The sequence below is a fragment of the Vombatus ursinus genome, unplaced genomic scaffold (genome assembly GCF_900497805.2).
Source record: "Vombatus ursinus unplaced genomic scaffold, bare-nosed wombat genome assembly UNPS02014821.1, whole genome shotgun sequence".
Classification (NCBI taxonomy): domain Eukaryota; kingdom Metazoa; phylum Chordata; class Mammalia; order Diprotodontia; family Vombatidae; genus Vombatus; species Vombatus ursinus.
Genome location: NW_020954599.1, coordinates 20,586,521 through 20,605,899, shown reverse-complemented (window position 1 = coordinate 20,605,899; position 19,379 = coordinate 20,586,521). Strand labels below are relative to the sequence as shown.

The 19,379-nt window shown below is 37.7% G+C and overlaps 1 pseudogene; it reads left to right on the top strand.

Annotated features, from left to right (window-relative positions):
• The first annotated feature begins 212 nt into the window (after positions 1–212).
• Positions 213–19,379, top strand: part of LOC114024387 — a 93,735-nt pseudogene continuing 74,568 nt past the window's right edge.

Here is a 19,379-nt window from a genome sequence, read left to right as displayed (position 1 = left end):
GGGGGGGAGCAGAGCCAAATGGCAGAGAAAAAGCAGAGACTTGCTTGACCCTCTCCCCAAAACCCTTCCAAACACCTTTAAATAATGCCATAAAACAACTCCTGGAGCAGCAGAACCCACAAAAGGATGGGGTGAAATAATTTTCCAGCCAAAGCTTGGCAAGAAAGGTCTGTTGCGTCTGTGTGAGAGTGACACACAGTCCAGTACAGGCCATGCCAGCACATCCCTGGCCCCAGCAAACCAGGAGTGGGCCTCGAGAGCCATGGAATCAGCAGCAACAGCAGCTGTTTGCTGAGCTCTCTGTTCTTACAGATGGTAAGGGGGTCAAATACTTGGTCAGAAGGAGATTACAGGGGTCTCTTTGTTAGCGCTGAGGCAGGACCCTGAAGCTTTGCCCATACTCGTATGGTCTCAGTTCTGGGTGGCAGTCACAGGGTGAAGAGAGCACTAGCATAGCAGAGCTTGCCACAGTGGAGCAGAGACCCTCCTCACAGTGCTCGTGGTCACTCACAGACCAAAGCACAGGCCAGGAGAGTAGTAAACACCTCTCCTCAGATCATACCACCTTGGAAGAACAGAAAAATTACAGGCTCCCTAGAAGTATCTCTGAAAACAGCTGCAAAACAAAAAAACCCTGAAGCTTGACACAGTGCTCCCTCCACCCTGGAAGCAGAGCTCTTCTTTAGCAGTTAAAAGTCAAGAAATAGGCTGGGAAAATGAGCAAACAACAGAAAAAAATTCTGACCATAGGAAGTTACTATGGTGACAAGGAAGATGAAAACCCAAACTCAGAAGAAGATAACAAAGTCAAACCTCCTATATCCAAAGACTCCAAGAAAAATATGAATCAGTCTCAGGCCATGAAAGAGCTCAAAAAGGATTTAAAAAAAAAGTAAAAGAGGTAGAGGAAAAATTGGGGTGAGAAATGAGAGTTATGCAAGAAAATAATGAAAAATGAGTTAACAGTTTAGTAAAGGAAACACAAAAATTACTAAAGAAAATTACAATTTATAAAAACAGACTAGGCCAGGGGCAGCTAGGTGGCACAGTGGGTAGAGCACCGGCCCTGAAGTCAGGAGGATCTGAGTCCAAATCTGACCTCAGACCAAATACTTGACACTTATTAGCTGTGTGACCCTGGGCAAGTCACTTAACCCCAATTGCCTAAAAAAACACACAAAAAAAAAGACTAGGCCAAATGGTAAAAGAGACACAAAAAGCCAATGAGGAGAAGAATGCCTTAAAAATCAGAATTGGCAAAATGAAAAAAGAGGTACAAAAGCTCACTGAAGAAAATATTTCCTTAAAATTAGAACTGAGCAAATGGAAATAAGAAAACCTTTGAATTAATAAGTAAAACTGGAAGCTGATTTTACAATTATATAGATAAACCATTGGTTAATTTGATTTTAAAAAGGAAAGAAGAAAACCAAATTACCAATATCAAAAATGAAAGGGGTGAATTCACCACCAATGAAGAGGAAGTTAAGACAATTGTTAGGAGCTATTTTGCCCAATTATGTGCCAATAAATTTGACAATTTAAATGAAATGGATGAATATCCTTAAAAATATAAATTCCCCAGATTAACAGAAGAAATAAAATACTTAAGTAACCAATCTTAGAATAAGAAAATTAACAAACCATCAGTGAACTTCCTAAGAAAAAATCCCCAGGACCAGACGGATTCACAAGCAAATTCTACCAAAACATTTAAAGTATAACTAATCCCAATAGTATATAAACTATTTGGGAAAATAGGCAGAAAAAAAAAGGAGTCCTACCAAATTCCTGTTATGACATAAATATGATACTCATGTCAGGAAGAGTCAAAACAGAGAAAGAAAATAATTGATCAATTTCCCTAATGAAAATTGATACAAAAACATTTAAATAAAATTTGAAAGAGAGTAAAAGAGCAAAAGAGAGCAAAAAAGCAAAGAGAGTACAGCAATATATCATGAGGAACACACACTATGACGAGGTGGGATTTATACCAGGAATGCAGGGCTGGTTCAATATTAGAAAAACTCTCAGCATAATGGACCATATCAATAACAAAACGAACAGCAATCATATGATTATCTTAATAGATGCAGAGAAGCCTTTGACAAAATAACAGCATCCATCCTGATAAAAACACTAGAAAGCACAGGAATAAATTGAGTTTGCTTTAAAATGCTAAGTAATATTTATCTAAAACCATCATCAAGCATTATCTGTAATGGGGATAAGCTAGAAGCCTTTGCAATAAAATCAAGGGTGAAGCGAGGATGCCCATTATCACCTCTGTTATTGAATATTATACTATAAATGTTAGCGATAGCAAGAGAAGAAAAAGAAATTAAAGAAATTAGACCAGGCAATGAGGAAACAAAATTATCACTCTTTACAGATGATATGATATCATACTTAGAAAATCCTAGAGTATCAACTAAAAAACTACTTGAAATAATTAACATCTTTATTGAAGTTGCAGGATACAAAATAAACCCACATAAATCATCAAAATTCTATGTATTACCAACAAAGTCCAGCAGCAAGAGACAGAGAAATTCCATATAAAATAACTGTAGACAACATAAAATATGTGAGAGTCTACCGGCCAAGACAAACCCAAGAACTATATGAGCACAAGTATAAAACACTTCACACAAATAAAGTTAGATCTAAACAATTGGAAAAGTATTAATTGCTTATGTGGAGGCTGAGCCAATATAATGAAAATGACAATTCTATCTAAATTAATCTATTTATTCAGTGCCATACCAATTAAACTATTAAAAATTATCTTATGGGGCTAGAAAAATAATTTAAAAAATTGTCTGGAAGAATAAAAGCTCAAGGATATCAAGAGAATCAATGGGGAAAAAAAGTGAAAGAAGGTGGTCTAGCCATACCAGATCTCAAACTGTACTATAAAGTGGTAATTGTCAAAACAATCTGGTACTGGCTGAGAAATAGAGTGGTGGATCTGTGGAATGGATTAGGTACAAATTACATTATAGTAAATACTAATAATATAGTAATAAATAATAAAATAAATAGTAATGTAGTATATGATAAACCCAAAGATCTAAGCTTTTGGAGCAAAAACTCATCATTTGACAAAAACTGCTGGAAAGATTGGACAACAGTATGGCAGAAACTAGGTATAGACCAAGATCTCGCACTGTATACCAAGCTAAGGTCAAAATGAGTGCATGATTTATACATAAAGGGTGATACCATAAGCAATTTAAGAGTGCATGTAATAGTTTATCTGTCAGATTTATGGGTAAGGGAAGAATTTAGGACCAAAAAAGATAGAGAGTATTATAAAATATAAAATAGATAATTTTGACTATATGAAATCAAAAAGATTTTGAACAAACAAAACCAATGCAAGCAAAATTATAAGGAAAAAAACTGGGAAAAGTATTTGCAATAAGTATCTCTGATAAAGGTCTCGTTTCTCAAATATATAAAGAACTGAGTCAAATTTATGAAAATACAAATCATTCCCCAATTGAGAAATGATCAAAGGATATGAACAGGCAGTTTTCACTCAAACAAATCAAAGCTATCTATAGTCATATGAAAAAATGCTCTAAATCACTATTGACCAGAGAAAAGCACATTAAAACAGCTCTGAGGTGCCATCTCACACCTATCAGAGTGGTTAATGTGACAGAAAAGGAAAATGTTAGATGCTGGAGGGGATATAGAAAAACTGGAACACTGATGCACTATTGGTGGAGTTATGAACTGATTCAACCATTCTGGAGAACAATTTGGAACTATGCCCAAAGGGCTATAAAACTGTGAATACCCTTTGATCCAGCAATACTACTGCTAGGTGTAGATCCCACAGACATCCAGAAAAAAGGATAAGGATCTATTTGTACAAACATATTTATAGCAGCTCTTTTGTTGGTGGCTAAAAATTGGAAATCAAAGGGATGCCTATCAATTGAGAAATGACTAAGTAAGCTATGACTTCAGAAAAACCTGGAAAGGCTTACATGAATTGATGCACACTGAAGTGAACAGAACCAGGAGAACATTGTACAAAGTAACAGCAATATTGTTCAGTGAAGAACTCTGAATGACTTACTTAGTTATTCTCAGCAACACAATGATCTAAAACAATTCCAAAGGACTAATGATGAAGCACTCATCATTCAAGCTTCCAGAGAAAGAACTAATATTGATTGAATACAGACTAAAGCAGGATATTTTTCACCTTCTTTTTTTTTCTTTTATTTGAGTCTTCTTGTTCAAAATGACTAATATGGAAATGTTTTATATAATTGCACATGTATAACCTATATCTGATTGCTTACCATCTCAGGGAGAAGTGAGGAGGAAGAGGGAGGGAGGGAGGAATAGAATTTGGAACTCAAAACTTTAAATAAAAATGTTTAAAAAAGAGACTAGTATGAGTGCCTTGCATATTTGGGGGGGGGGAACTGACTGTATTATATCATCAGCATAGAATTTTCTCTACCAATGAAGGTAGCCATCTTTCTCCGCAACATATGATCTTAGAAACTTGCCCTGGACCTTTTAAATGACTTGCCTAGACCTCCCAGGCAATAGATGTCAGAAGTTGTCAGAAGTGGGAGTATCTCCAAATATTTACAATCAAAAGATCATTGGAAGGGACCTTAAAGGCCCTCAAGTTCAATCCCCTCATTTTACAAATTATTGTCTAATGAAGTGATTCATTTAACATTTTAGTTATAAAAATGTGTCAAAAATAGAGGGATCAAGAAAATAAGTTTTCTCAACTAATTAAATAATTAGGCCATTTCATTTTCTAATTATAGTAATTTTTAGACATTAATAAGCTGTATGTAAGCATGGGTAAGTTAGGGACTATCATATCACTTAAGTGTCCTGGAAGGGGTCGGGGAGAGTCTGGTATTCCAACCAACTCAACCAGAAGAAAATGGCAATGAAATGACATAAAGGTGTGGTAGGTTGAGGTCATTGGAATTCTATGGGCACCTTCTCAGGCAGCTTAGCAGAAGATCACATTCCTGATGGCTTTTTTCAGATTTAGATTGAGATTGAGTTTAGATTTGTTGTTTTGTTTTTTTTTTTTAATTGTGGACTAAGGAGAAAGGACTAGAAAATGTCCTCTTGAACACTATTTTTTTTTTTAATGAAAGGTTGGAATGTGGGCTCCCGAAATCAATGAAGTCTCACATTCAATGGATCGTCTTGGCACCCCTGAATTAAAGCAACATTTCCTGTGGATCAGTGAAGGAAAGGATTCTTATCTAGATGGTTTGTAAATCTGTTTGTAATCCCAGGGAAAAGAGGATATTGTCATTAATTATTGATAACACACACAATTGTTTAGTGCCCCAGGGCCTTGTTTAACCAGCTGACTGTCACTCATTCATCTGCTTCTTGGAAGGCTAATATTGAAGGCCTACATCCCAACCCCATTATGGAAACATCAAGATGGCAGGATGAACTATTCAAGCATACCCATCACAATTAAAGTCAAGCTTGGCATTATTGCTTTGAACCAAATAGAACCTAGGGGAGGTGAAGGAGAAAATTAAAAATTTTTAATATCATATTATCCACCAGAGGGAGCCCACAGAGTCATAGGAATGTAAATAGCAATAGTGAGACTGCCCAAAAGACCAATTAGTTCCTTTTTCCCCCCTAAGATATCTTCAAAATTCAAATAAAGATTATTTGTCAAGTATGCCAACCCCCTATGCAAGCAAATAAAATGATTTAAAAATCAGATCGCTCTTTTGAGGGAAGCAACTATATTTTGTTTTCAGTAGGCTTTTCATCATAACAAAATATAAATAAAATATGAAACCTTTGATCCACATAATAGCTAGCAAACGCATACATAATGCATGACTAAAGGATTTTCCTCTATACAAAATGGATCCAGGCTTATTAGAAAGGGAGATGCATACCAGTTAATAACTTTATTTTCTCTTCTACTGCAATTGGAGGTAAGTAGTAGCCAAAAAGCTTCACCCAACCAATGACATTTTAAAACTTCCCTCAGTGAACAGACCCAGTGAACAAAGCCTTAAGAGGCAACTGATAATGCCTCTTAAGGCTTTCAGTTTATTGAGTGGCCATAAAGATGGTGGGATAGTACTGTGCTCAGAGATAATGGAAACCACAGATGAGTGTGTAGGGTCAATAACAAAAATCTTTCTATTTCCTGTTGAAAGTAGTTATTTTTCCTAGGCCTATATTTGCTTTCTCAATTATCTCAGAACTTTCTGAGGGCCAGGAACATCCATCACATCATAAGTTTTAACTTTTATCATCATGGTCAGGTGTCCTGATGTCTTCTGTTCAACAGTACCTACTTGGGCGGTGAGAGAAAAGTAGAGACAGAATGGGAGCCCTTCAGTCAGGAAATGTCTGAGCAAAATGGGGTACATGAATGTAGTAGAATACTATTGAGCTATAAAAAATTAAGACTGTGGGGCAGCTAGGTGGCATAGTGAATAGAATTCTGGCCTTGGAGTCAAGAGGACCCAAATTCAAATGTGGCCTCAGACACTTGACCTTTACTAGCTGTGTGAACTTAGGCAAATCACTTAACCCCAATTGCCTCACCAAAAAGAAAAAAAAATGAAGACTGTGAGGAAGTCATAGGTATTTGTATGAACCCATGAAGAACAAAAGAAACAAAACCAGAAGAAAACAGGACGTAACAAGCACAATAAAGTAAATGAAGATGAGTGAACTCAAATTAGTGGCAATGAGCAAGCTTCCCCCCCAGAAGGAAAAAAAAATGAGGAAATGAACCTCTCTCCTTTCAAAGATGAAAGACCATATGTGTGGACTGTTGAATATACTGTCAGACATGGTAGCTTTGTTGGGTCATTTTACTCAACCATTTCCATTTGTTAAAAAGCAGAATTCAGTGGCAAGATACAAAATTGAAAAATTACGGCAATGTAAATAACAAAAAGCATCTACTAAAACAGAAAAAAAGACTATAGGACCTGTCATACTGTGCGAGTTCAGTAAGTTTTTAACAAATATTTGTATTATTTAATCATGTTATTATTTTAAGGATTCCCTAGCATCCTTGTAAATACTCCCTTCACAAGTGCAGACCACAACTCCTGCTTTTCTTATTAGATAGCTTCATCAGTGGCTGTGATCAAAAGCGTTGATCACATGGGGAAGAGGAGGAATGTGGTGCATCCCTCTGCTGTTCAGCCTATCTGAATTTTACCACGGCTGGTTGTCTGGCAAGTTGTATATAATTGGCCACCAGAGTCATCTTCAAAGCATTTCAAGACTAGTAAGAGTTTGTTCTCTACTGTCACAGCTATAAGGGAGCTGGCGTCACCTCCATGCCACAGCGAAGCATCAGGTTGGTGTTGCTGTCCTCAAGGAGGACCATGCTATGACTTGCAAGTGAACTGGATTTAAGTGAGGGAGGGCTGTGCAAAGTCAACAGCCTCCCTTTCTCCTCCAGAGCCATCTGGATCCAGTGGCAAGATATAGATCAGGATGAGTGGAGATGGCCCCCAAAGCATCAGACTAAAATTTAATGGAGGAGTGTTTCCCATTGTGGTTGTTTTTTACTGTTATTATTAGAAAATATTCATTAACATCGGTAGTGTGCTGGACCCTTAAAGGCAATTTGGGAAAGACCTTTTGGCTCTTTTCAAGGAGCTACACATACATGTAAAAGTCATTTCATCCATTTTTGGAAACACACCCAAATGTGTTTTTAATGGAATACAGTATCTGCAAGACAATGCAGTATCTCACAAGAGTTAAGTAAGCAAAATAGTAAGTAGGGGAGAATCAGTTACCATGGAAACAACAAAAGGAGCTTGGGGAAAATAGACTTGAACTTGCATACGAGTATTAGAAGTCAGTGAGTTGGCTAGAGTATAGAATTTTTTTTTTTTGTTCTTTTGAGCCAGACCTATGATTTCATTAGTGTAGGGAACTTTCTAGTTTGGAAACTCTCTTCACTAAGGCAGATCAGCTACTCCTTTTTGACTATAGCTTGGAGAGTTAAAATAGGCAAAATGTGCTCATGTGAGCATTTTGTTAGCATAAGGTAACCATCCCCCTCATGACAATTTGGTCCTAGTAAGGAGGTATTTTGTGCCAACGCATCTGAAGGCACATTGAATAGAAATACTAAGGGAATGAATATAAATCTAGATGGCATTGGGAAACCAAAAAAAAAAGCTCAGTTGTACTGAGTTACTATTGGTCTGACAAAAAAATTCTAGAGATGGATAGGACTGCAGAGAATTTCTGTATCAGTCATTCCCTACATGGGAAAAGCCATTTCTCTTTCTTTTCCACCTATCCACCTGCCTTCAAGGTCTAACTCAGGCATCACCTTTCCACTACTGCATACTAAAATGCCTGGAACACAGTTAGTGCTTAATAAATGCTTGGTGATTGCTGATGTGATTTCTTCCTCCTCAGCTGCCCACACCCTTTAACATGTGCACAATTCATCATGCACTATCCTATGACAGTTTTCCTCTTGTTGTCTTAAATATCTACTTCAATTAGACAATAAACATCTATTAAGTGCATACTATGTGCCAGTCATTGTGCAAAGTACTGAAGCTACAAAGAATGACAAAAGACCTCTCTATGAATTTTCAGGGAGTTCATTGTCTATAGGGGAGATAACATGCAAACAACCATGTACAAACAAAACGGACACAGGATAAATTGGAGCTAATCTTAGAGAGAAGGTGCTGGCATTAAAGGAGATCAGGAAAGCCAATGATGGAAGTTAGTTTTACCAAACTATCTCCCACACTGTAGTTGAAAAATATCCACTGAATTGAAATGAATGGTAACAAGTACTAGGATATCAATATTTCTTACAAAGATGAAATTCTATCAACTTTGGATTAAATTAGAAAGGCTCTTTGTGGAAGAAAACCAAAATGAAACAAAAACCTCTCATCTTTTAATTCGTGTAATCAACATTCATCTTCGAGGAGAGTAATTTACTTTTGCTGTTTGTATGATAGTACAAACCTATCTGTATGTCCTTATTTTAGAAAATTTAAGGGATTTGAAATGTTTTGACCTTCCATTACTACATTACTTGTTCAAGTGCAGCCAAGATTAATATTTAGTTTACTGAAACACAAATAAAAAGTATTTCCTAAAGAATATATTTTCACATCATGTTCTAAGATATCAACTTACTATTAGTCATGAAACTTAGAGAGCTATCACTTTTGGAAATAACCAGCAGAGGGAAGGAGCAAGCATCCAGGAGAAATGGTAAAGGTTTCTTTTAGAAAGTGACAATTTAGCAAAGACTTGAAGAAAGCCAAGGAAAGTGGAAGTGGAAGTGAGAAGAAGAAAGATTCCAGGGGACAGCCGGTGAAAATGCCTGCCTTGTGTAAGGAACAGCAGTGTCACTGGACCTCAGGGAACATAGAGGGTTTAAGACTAGAAACGTAGAGAGAGTGTAGAATGCAAAACAGAGGATTTTATATTTTATCCTAGAGGTAATGGAGAACTACTGGAATTTATTGATTGGAGGATGGAGGGGATGGGAGATGGTCAGACCTACACTTTTAGAAGATCACTTTGGCAACTGAGTGAGTATAGGATGGACTGCAGTGGGGAAGACTTGTGGTAAAGTGTGAGGTGATAAGGGCCTACACTAGAACAGCAGCCATGGCCATGGCAGAGGAGAGAAGGAGACAGACAGGAGAGATGTTGTGGAGGTAAAATTGACTGGCCTTGACAAAAGATTGGATGTTGGGAGTGGGGTGCGGGGTGGAAAAGAGAATAAGACCTTGAGTATGACATGTAGGTTTTGATCCTGGGTGACTAAAAGAAGGGTGGTGTCCTCAACAATAATAGGGAAAGTTAGGAAGAGGGGAGGATTTGAGGGGGAAAATAATGAATTCAGCCTTGGACACATTTGAGATTCCAAAAGAACATCAAATCTGAGATGTCCAATAGGTATTTGGAGATGTGAAACCAGAAGGCAACAAAGAGGTTATACACAGATAAATAGATTTGAGAATCGCCAGCATAGAAATAACAACTGGATCAATGGGAATTGATAATACCACCCAGTGAATTAGAGGAGAAGAGGGCCCAGGACAAAGCCTTGTGGGAAACCCACATTTAATGGGCATGACCTGGAAGGAGATCCTGCAAAGGAGACTGACAAAGATTGACCAGGTAGTTAGTAGGAGAATCAGGAGAGAACTGTGTCCTTTGACAATTAGAAGGGCCAACTCATCACGTGAGAGAAGGGCAAAGAAAGAAATAACGGCAGGAGTTATCTAGGAGATGGGAGCTGAGATGGAGTAACTCTTGGCCAATGGCCCCAGTTTTTGGTTTTGTTTTGTTTTTTCAGCACAATATGAGTCAAGGTTCTTAGCTGATAGGGTGTAGGAAACGGAGCTATGGCAGGTCTGAGTAGGAATGAAAAGATTTTAAAGGTCACTGTGGTGAGTAGGATAGTGAGTCATTTAAGGAAATATAAGAGGATGAGAACCCAGCTGAAACGTTGAAGCATCAAGACCTAGAGAAAGAATTCAAATTCCAGATTTTGAGATAATTATTTTTAAGTCTAAATCAAAAAAGGAATCCATTTGTGGAAATTAAATAGGTAAATCACTGTAAAGTTGAACAGATTATATTCAGATTTGTACTTTATCATATCATGAATTATCATGATACATAACAAATACTATATATATATGAATGTTTGCCTAAATTGCCTGTAAACCAAGAAATTATTGCTAAAAACAATTTAGACTTTTTAAAATGTCACCAAGTTATGCAAGGGTCAGGTTAGGGCCTAAAAGCACTAGGGTAGTGAGGCAAAATGATTTCATGAAAGTTTTTTTATTGGATTATTATTTTCTAATTCTGCTTTGGCCATTTCAAATTAACCTTTCCATGCCTTGGATTATTAAAAATGAATCCAATTAGTGACGCCTTCATTGAAGAAATTTCCCTCTAGACCTCTTGATGCCATTTCCCCATATCCAGGGGAAAAACCAAAATGTTTAAATGTTCTTAATAAAATCCAATTTTTAAGAGTGGAACTATTAACTTAAATCTTTCTTGTCGAAGTATAAATGGCTTTTTAATAGATCAAGGGCTATAATAACTATCATTTTTTCTGGCAATACCCTTATTATGGAAAGCACCATCTGGAAAATGCAGGCTCTCACAAAGTCTTTTTGGTACCAAAAAGACAGGCTATGGGCACACAACAGGGAAAGAAACATTGAAGGAAATAAGAAGGAAAGGAGAGTTGATCCCAGGAACTCTTAAACCATTGGTTGAGATTCGCTAATCTACTCGAGATTATGGTATGAGGACCTTTGTCAAAAGGGAAGCTCCTAGAGACACAGATGTGTTTAAGTATATGGCCTAGTGGGTAGACATTTGACCTGAAATCAAGAAAACATAAACTCAAATACTTACTAGTTGTGTGACCCTGGGCAAATTATTTAGCCTCAGTTTCCTCAACTGTAAGATGAAGATAATAATTGCGCCTACCTCACAAGATTGTTATGAGGATCTAATGAGATTATATTTGCAAATACACTTTGCAAACCTTAAAACCCTATAGAAATGCTAGCTATTATAGTTGTCTTAATGAGAATATACGTGGAACTCCTTTGATTATTGCTTTGGGGCAACCTCCAAAATGACTAGTGACCAGGGTTCAGAGGAAAGGTGTCAGGCCAGATTATAAAAATGAGTACAGACCATTCATGGTGTTTCTTCCTCTCCAAAACACTCCCTTGGTCTTTTCTCTACTGCCTTCTTCCAGAGTACAATAAATGGTGAGTGGTGGGAAGGGATTTTTCCACTCCCTCATCTAACCCAGTAACAAAAAATATTCACTATCTAGATAAGCATGTGGTAAGCTGAGAGAAAAGTCACTGACTTCAATTCTGTTTCCTTTTCTGAGCACTGTGTGACCCTAGGCTAGTCACTTAGAGTGACTCTCTGAACCTCTGTTTCTTCATCTGAAAAATTAGAATAAAATCCTATTTACCTCGCAGAGTTTTGGGGGGAATCAAATACATGAAAAAAACACTTTGCAAACCACTATATAAATGTTAGCCATTATTATTACTATTTGGATTCTTTAGAGAGGACTTTACCTTACAAATCTATGTTCAAAAGAGATAAAGAACACTTACAATCATTCTGGAACTAGCACCCTAAAGGGGGATATCTTCAAAAGGGGACCACCTTGAGGAAGGAAGAGGGCCATCCTTCAGTCATTTGTAAAGTTCTAACTTTAGGATGCCAGACACTGTGCTAAGTGTTGGTCTGAAGTTCTAAAAGAAATGCAAGGAGGTAGAGGGTGAAGAAATCTGGACTTCTCTAATTCTTTCCCAACTATTTCTTTGAGTCACTCAGACAGGATAAAGTCTAAAGCAATTGGGGAGTAGTTTTTCAGTAATCACCCAAAGTATCTTTACCTGGGAGGAAGGGGTATTTCTAATGGGCTACCTGAGTGTTCTACATTTTTTGTTGGTAAACTTCTGTGAGTCCTTTACATCTAATGTATTTTCCATGGTAGGTGAAATAAAGGCAGTCCTATGCCCAATATTAAGTGTCTGTGAAGGATTTAGAGGCTCTCTCACTAACATTTTGGTAAGCCTATGGATGTGCCATATTTGAAGCTTTATTTGGGAGATTTTCTTGGAGAGCTCCAGTTGGAAGCAATGAACCAAAGAGAGATTCTGACTCCTTTGGGTCAGACTTTCAGAAATGAAATTAGTCTAGAACGCAAAGTCCTTGGGAGAGGGTCTCAAGTCTCAGGGGGCAAACTGGAGGGTTATCTGGAAAATCTTGTATCAGAAGCCCCAGTGATTTTAACTCCAATGGCAAGTATTCATGTTCTACAATTTAAAAGCTTGCAGTTTAATCTTGAAATTAAGTTGTTATTGTTTCACCCTCCTGGCTCCTCCCTCATATTGTGAGTAGGCTATGAACCCAAAGCTTTTGCTTTGAAAAAATGAGACTATTCAAAGCAAGTCTGAGTCACCTGGATGAGCCAGCTCAGAATCGCAGGGGCTGACAGAATGCCCAGGTAGCAGCAATCACCCATTTAAAGCCTGACCTAAGAACTCTTGCATAGCGCTTGTGCCTACCATGGCAACCACAGGCTTTTGCAAGATGATTGGTGACTGAGATTTACAGCTCCATGAAAGTATAAAGTGAGGACCTGAATCACTGTTGCTCGCTAGGATGGTGTCTTTGCTTTGATATTGGAGAGAGGGTGGGATGGAGAGGACGGAGGAAGCTTTTAGTGATAAGGCTGAAAAATGGAATTATAACACTAATCATCCTAGCCCCGACCACCTGAAGGCCAAGCATGTTACATTTCACCCCTCCCACAGGGTTCTAACCCTTAAGGGGGTGTGGGGTGTCTAGGCTCTCTGCATATGGCTCCAGCCCCCACCAAGAGTGTTCCCCCAAGTATAACAGTGGTTCTATGTACCCCAGCTCTATTTAATAACAGACAATTGAATTACAAAGGAATATTTACTTCATAGGTATAATCAGAAATATACAAACTTACTTAAACAAAGAGGGGTTGAATCCTCTCTTTCCTTCTTGTACAACCTCAGTTTCTAGGAAAAGGATTAAGTATAGTTTAGCTCAACTCCACAGCCCCATTTTCCAAGTCTAAAACTCCCTTCAGACTAGAGTCCCAGGCATCCTGGTTCCTCTGGACTTCCCTGCTTGGCTGGTTAGCTCCAACATCCCACCAGGAATCCTGGCTTTAAAATGGTCATGACTCAAATTCCCAGGTCTGGATCCCCACTGGCACCTGAAACTGAGACGGACAAAAGAAACACAATAGACCCATTTCTCAGGGGCAGAGGTAAAAGAGAGGGAGGTGGAAGGGATCCGTCCCCTCTTCTGATTTTCTGATTTGCTTTATGGCACCTAAGCTATAGGTGAACTGGTGTCTCATTCTTGGTGCCTCTGTGCATTCTGGGTGTTTTAAAAAGGGCTAGAGGAGAAAGTGAAGTGGTGATGATGCTTGCTTCTCATTTGTCATAGAAAGAATTGGCCACCAGCTCTGTTGGTTATTGGCAAGAGTCTTTTCTTTTTGAGATAGTGGTTCACCTGAGTATGCTAGAAAAATGCAATTCAATTCAATTCAGTTAGCATTTAGGGAGTGAATTTTATGTGGTTAGGTGCCTCTCTAGGCTCTGAGAATACAAAGGCAAAAATAAAAACAGTCTCTGACCGAAAGGAACTTACAGGATCTTGCAACGTTGCAGTCCTTAGCTCCATAACTCTGTTTGAATCTATCAGATGGACATCTCCACTCTCCAAAGAAAATTCCAAACAAGCAAAGTGGGGGAGGGGAGATTTTGCTTTTGTGGTCAGCAGCAGCAGCAACAAAAAGTACATGGTGGGACGTTGACTACTATAACATTTGGTTCCTCTTGTCTGAGAGATTATAATCTAAGAGACAAAACCAACTCTCAAACATAAAAAATAAAGAAGGAACAAGAATTAAATAGGTGTGTGTGTATGTGTATAACAGTATATACATATGTATTCACCTGTGTGTATAGAGGGAGTGGGAGAGGTGATGATTCTGCAAGAAGATGATGACATGTACTACTCTATGGGACAGGAAAGCACAAAGTTCTAGAACAGGGATTCTTAGACTGAGGTCCACCAACTCCCTATGGGGCCAAATTAACTTGAATGGGGAATAATTGCATTTTTGACTTGGCTAATCTCTACCCAAAATTTAGCATTCCCTTCAATTTATGTTATGCATTTGAAAACATTATTCTGAGAAAGGGTCTGTAGAAATCACCAGACTACCAAAGGGATCCATGGTTAGAAATAGTTAAGAATCCCAGGTTTAGAATAACTAGAGCAGAGAAATTACTCAGAGCATCTATGAGTTACCAAGCCTGTCCTTGCCTTAGTTTTCTCTTAAGGAAAATTCAAGAGTTAAAATTCTGTAGTACTGTCATCTAAATAAGATATAGCTAAGTGATACAGTGGTGGTGAATGCAAATAGAAACTGTACATGAAGAATCTTGCTGGCACATTTTGACTTAGAAAACATTACCATTATCTGTATTTTATTGTATTTTTATTTAGCTAAACATTTCCTAATTACATTTTAATTTGGTTTGGGCTGTGCATGGGAGTGTTGTGCGCCATATGCAGCCCCTGCAGAGTGTTTGACACCTCTGGCTTAATGGCTAGAGAACTTTCCTCAATCAGAAAGACACTTCTCAGTGCCCCAGTCAACTCTCTACGACTAAAGATATTAGAGAAAGTGCTGAGCTGCATTAGGAGAAGGAATTTTTGATTGGGAGCTGCCTCATGAAATCACCATAAACCAAATGACTCAATAACCCACTACCCTATCATGGCTCAGAGAGCTGAAGGTATTGGCAAGAGTTGTATTTATAGAAGGGCTGAGTGTAGAGGAAATGTCTTTATTTTGTACCTTTTTAAAGTCAAACTCTGAAGAAACAGGAAGTACTGTGCTAACACAATAGCCTATAACCACCTAGTTACCATCCCAGACTTAACCAACAAAGCCCAACTTCAAGGGGCATATCTATCATCATTACATAATTCCATGAAGGGACTAGGAAAAAACAGGTAAGGAAGGTTTTTTTTGGTTTTTTTTTTGTTGTTGTTGTTGTTTTTATTCCAGTGTGATTCAGTTAGGAATTGTTTACTAACTAAAATTCATTTGGAGGAAAAGAATGAGAATTCACTTGACAACACCCAGTCATTCCAAAGAACATTATCACACTTACCTAAGATAAAACCAGAGTATGTGCCTCATAAGAATCTCATGTGGAAGGTTTTCTTTAGGTTGGATAGTGAGACAAAAAGAAAAAGAAACAGTGCAGTAAAAGAAACAAAATCTTCTGAATATAGCCTTGACTGAGAGAAAAACAGGTAAATCAGAGAAAACTATCCAATAGAGCTAGTCAGGTAGCTTTGATTGCTCAGCTACTTCTGAGGAATCTCATATTGAATCCATAAGATAAGTGAGAAGAAGGGACTATTCCACTTGTCCATACTTAAATCCCATCAGTGACAGCTGTCAATCAATCATTTAGTTATTTACTTAAAGTTACCTTGTGTCCAAGGCAATGAAACAAATAAGGTGTGCTTTTTTATTATTACAATTCCATCATGGATTTTCTGTTATAATCATATTTTATCCTTCATTCCAACATACTGGATAAAAGTCACAAGTAAAAAAAAAGGCATAAAAAATAATGATAAATTAATATTTAAAGATGCTTAAATATTTATTGGTTTATATACAAAAATGTTCTGACTTAAACCAAGTACTTTAATAATTTATGAATAGATATACTTAAAGGTCATCACTATAAAGATTTAAATATATCATTAGATTCCTGAATAAAAAATGATTGACTTGTGAACACATCTGAATGATCATTGGTGATGGTTTCCTGTCTCTTCCACATTTTAAATTGGAAGAATGAGAACCAGTGGTGATTATTAAGACTTACATTCATTCATATACCAAGTGACTTGAAGTATTAGATGATATAAAGAAAAATCTTAAAATTTTTATTTTATACTATACTTTCAGAATTCAGTTGCTCTTCCAACTCCGTAATTTATAACCATGTGCACACATAGACATATGCATGCATAGAAATTTGAATATAGACTGAAAGTCTATACTCAACGCCTACTTCTTCCCTACCCACTCGTTCTTCAGTTCCTTGCAATCTAGCTTCAGTCTTCACCACTCTACTGAAACCGTTCTCTCAAATGCCACCAACCATCAATAATAACAAATAATGATAATATTAACAATTATAATGATGATCATCAGAGAAGGAAATGGCAAACCACTCCAGCATCTTTGCCAAGAAAACGCAAAATGGGTACACAAAGAACAAGACGTGACTAAACAATAACAACAACAACAATAATATACATTTATATAATGCTTTAATTTTTTTTTTTTGCTTAGGCAATTGGGGTTAAGAGACTTGTCCAGGGTCACACAGCTAGTAAGTGTCATGTGCCTGAGACTATACAGTGCCTTAAGGTTTGCTGTTAGGGGCTACTAAATGATGCAGTAGATAGAGAGCCAGCCCTAGAGTCAAGAAGATGCATCTTCCTGAGTTCAAATCTGACCTCAGACACTTATTAGCTGTGTGATCTCGGGCAATTCATTTAACTCTGCCTCAGTTTCCTCATTGAGCTGGTGACGGAAATGGCAAACCACTCCAGTATCTTTGCTGAGAAAATGGCAAATGGGGTCATGAAGAATCAGACATGACTGAAACAAATGAACAACATCAAGGTTTGCAAAGGATTTTACATATATTATCTCATTTGATTCCCGTAGTAGCCCTCTGATATAGATATTATTCAAATTTTACAAATAAGGAAATTGAGGCTAATAAAAATTAAGTAATTTGCCCATAGCTAGTAAGCTATGTAAGCTACTTAGCTAGGAAGTATCTGACACAGGAAATCAGATCTTCACTCTATGTCCTGAGCTCTATGCACCCTCGCTGCCAACCTGTTCCCGGTCTTTGTCTGCCTTAACTTCTCTGTGACATCTGACACGATCCACCATGACCGTCGATAATCAAACTGTGGTTGAGATCATGGTCTAACTTGCTAGACACCTTAGATTTCTCAGTTAGCATGGCCCATGTGTATGTGTGTGTGTGTGTGTGTGTGTGTGTGTGTGTGTGTGTGTGTGTGTGAGATGAGAAGCAACATGATGTAATGGGTAAAGCATGGACTTTGGGAAGCATTCCTGCTTTCAACTCCTGCCTCAGACACCTGCTATCTGTGAAGGGGTTGGATTCAATTGTGCCTCAAGTCCCTTCTGGCTCTAAATTTATAATTCTGTGTCAGGGTGATGAGTAACAAATGGCAGACCCCATCTTTAGACAATATAACGTGCTATTTGGGACAGTTGTCCCTGTCAAGATGCCCTCCTAAGGGTTTTTTTGTTATTTGTGCTTGTTACTTTCTTATAGCAACGGCACCCATATTCCTCTCAAGAGTAGGGGTCTTCCGTCTCCAAAGGCCTCCTGATGGAAAATGATATCCACATCCAAAGAAAGAGCTATGGAGTTTGAATGCAGATCAAAGCATACTATTTGCTACTTTTTTTTCTTCTGTTGTGTTTTGTTTCCTCTTTCTGGTGGTTCCTACTATTAGTTCTAATTCTTACCTAACACATGACTAATGTGAAAATAAGTTTAATAAGAATGTATATGTATAGCTTATATCAGATTGCATGTCATCTTGGTAAGGGAGATGGAGAGGGAGGGTGAGAAAAATTTAATACTCAAAAGCATATGGAAGTGATTGCTGATAATTCAAATAATTTTAAAAAAAGAGTAGGGGTCTTCATCCTGCTCATTAAGAAGAGTTAGCATGTTCGCACATTCACAATCAGAAATACAAACATACCATGCTTGTGAATGTATTTTCCTTCTGTTACTCTTCAAGGTCAGGACCTTGAAGCCACATCTTTTAAAGACAAACAACCCCTTTTGAATACAAACAACCCAGTAAGGAAAGAAACAATTATTAAATTCCTACTATGTGACAGGCACTATGTGAAATGCTTTACAAATATTCCCATTTGTTTCTGACAATAAAGGATTACATTACTCTAAAATAAATGCAATCAATGATACTCATTTTATAGTTGAGGAAACTGAGACAGACAGTGGGTGTATGACTTGTCCAGGATCATACAGCTAATAAATAAGACTGGATTTGAATTCAGGTCTTCTGTCTTCTTGTTCAGTGCTCTATTCACTATACTGCCTACCTGTCCTCAGGCATGGAACTCTATAGTAGAGAATGTGATCAAAGTACACAAAAAGCTTCTTAGATTATTCTCAATTTCTAGAAAATAACAAAGACTCTTGTAAAGCGAATTATCAGTTGAAAATGTGTGTGTGTGTGGGGGGGGGGTTTCTAACTCCACTGTCAATAAAATGCCTTAGATGCTAAATTTTGTTTTCAAGGAACAAGTCAACCTATGGCCAGAGATCTTTCCTCTCCCACTACAGAAGAAGGCTTTAACTTTGCACCTGGCCACTATGGAGGTGTATTCCCAAGACTGGCCCCGCTTCTAGTGAGGACATGGAAAATGCATATGCCATGGGGCAGCTAGGTGGCGCAGTAGATAAAACACCGGCCCTGAAGTCAGGAGGACTTGAGTTCAAATTTGACCTCAGACCAAACACTTGACCTTTATTAGCTGTGTGACCCTGGGCAAGTCATTTAACCCCAATTGCCTAAAAATTAAATTTAAAAAAATGTCAAAAAAAATGCATATGCCACCAATATGTGACCCCTCACTAACTTGTCAC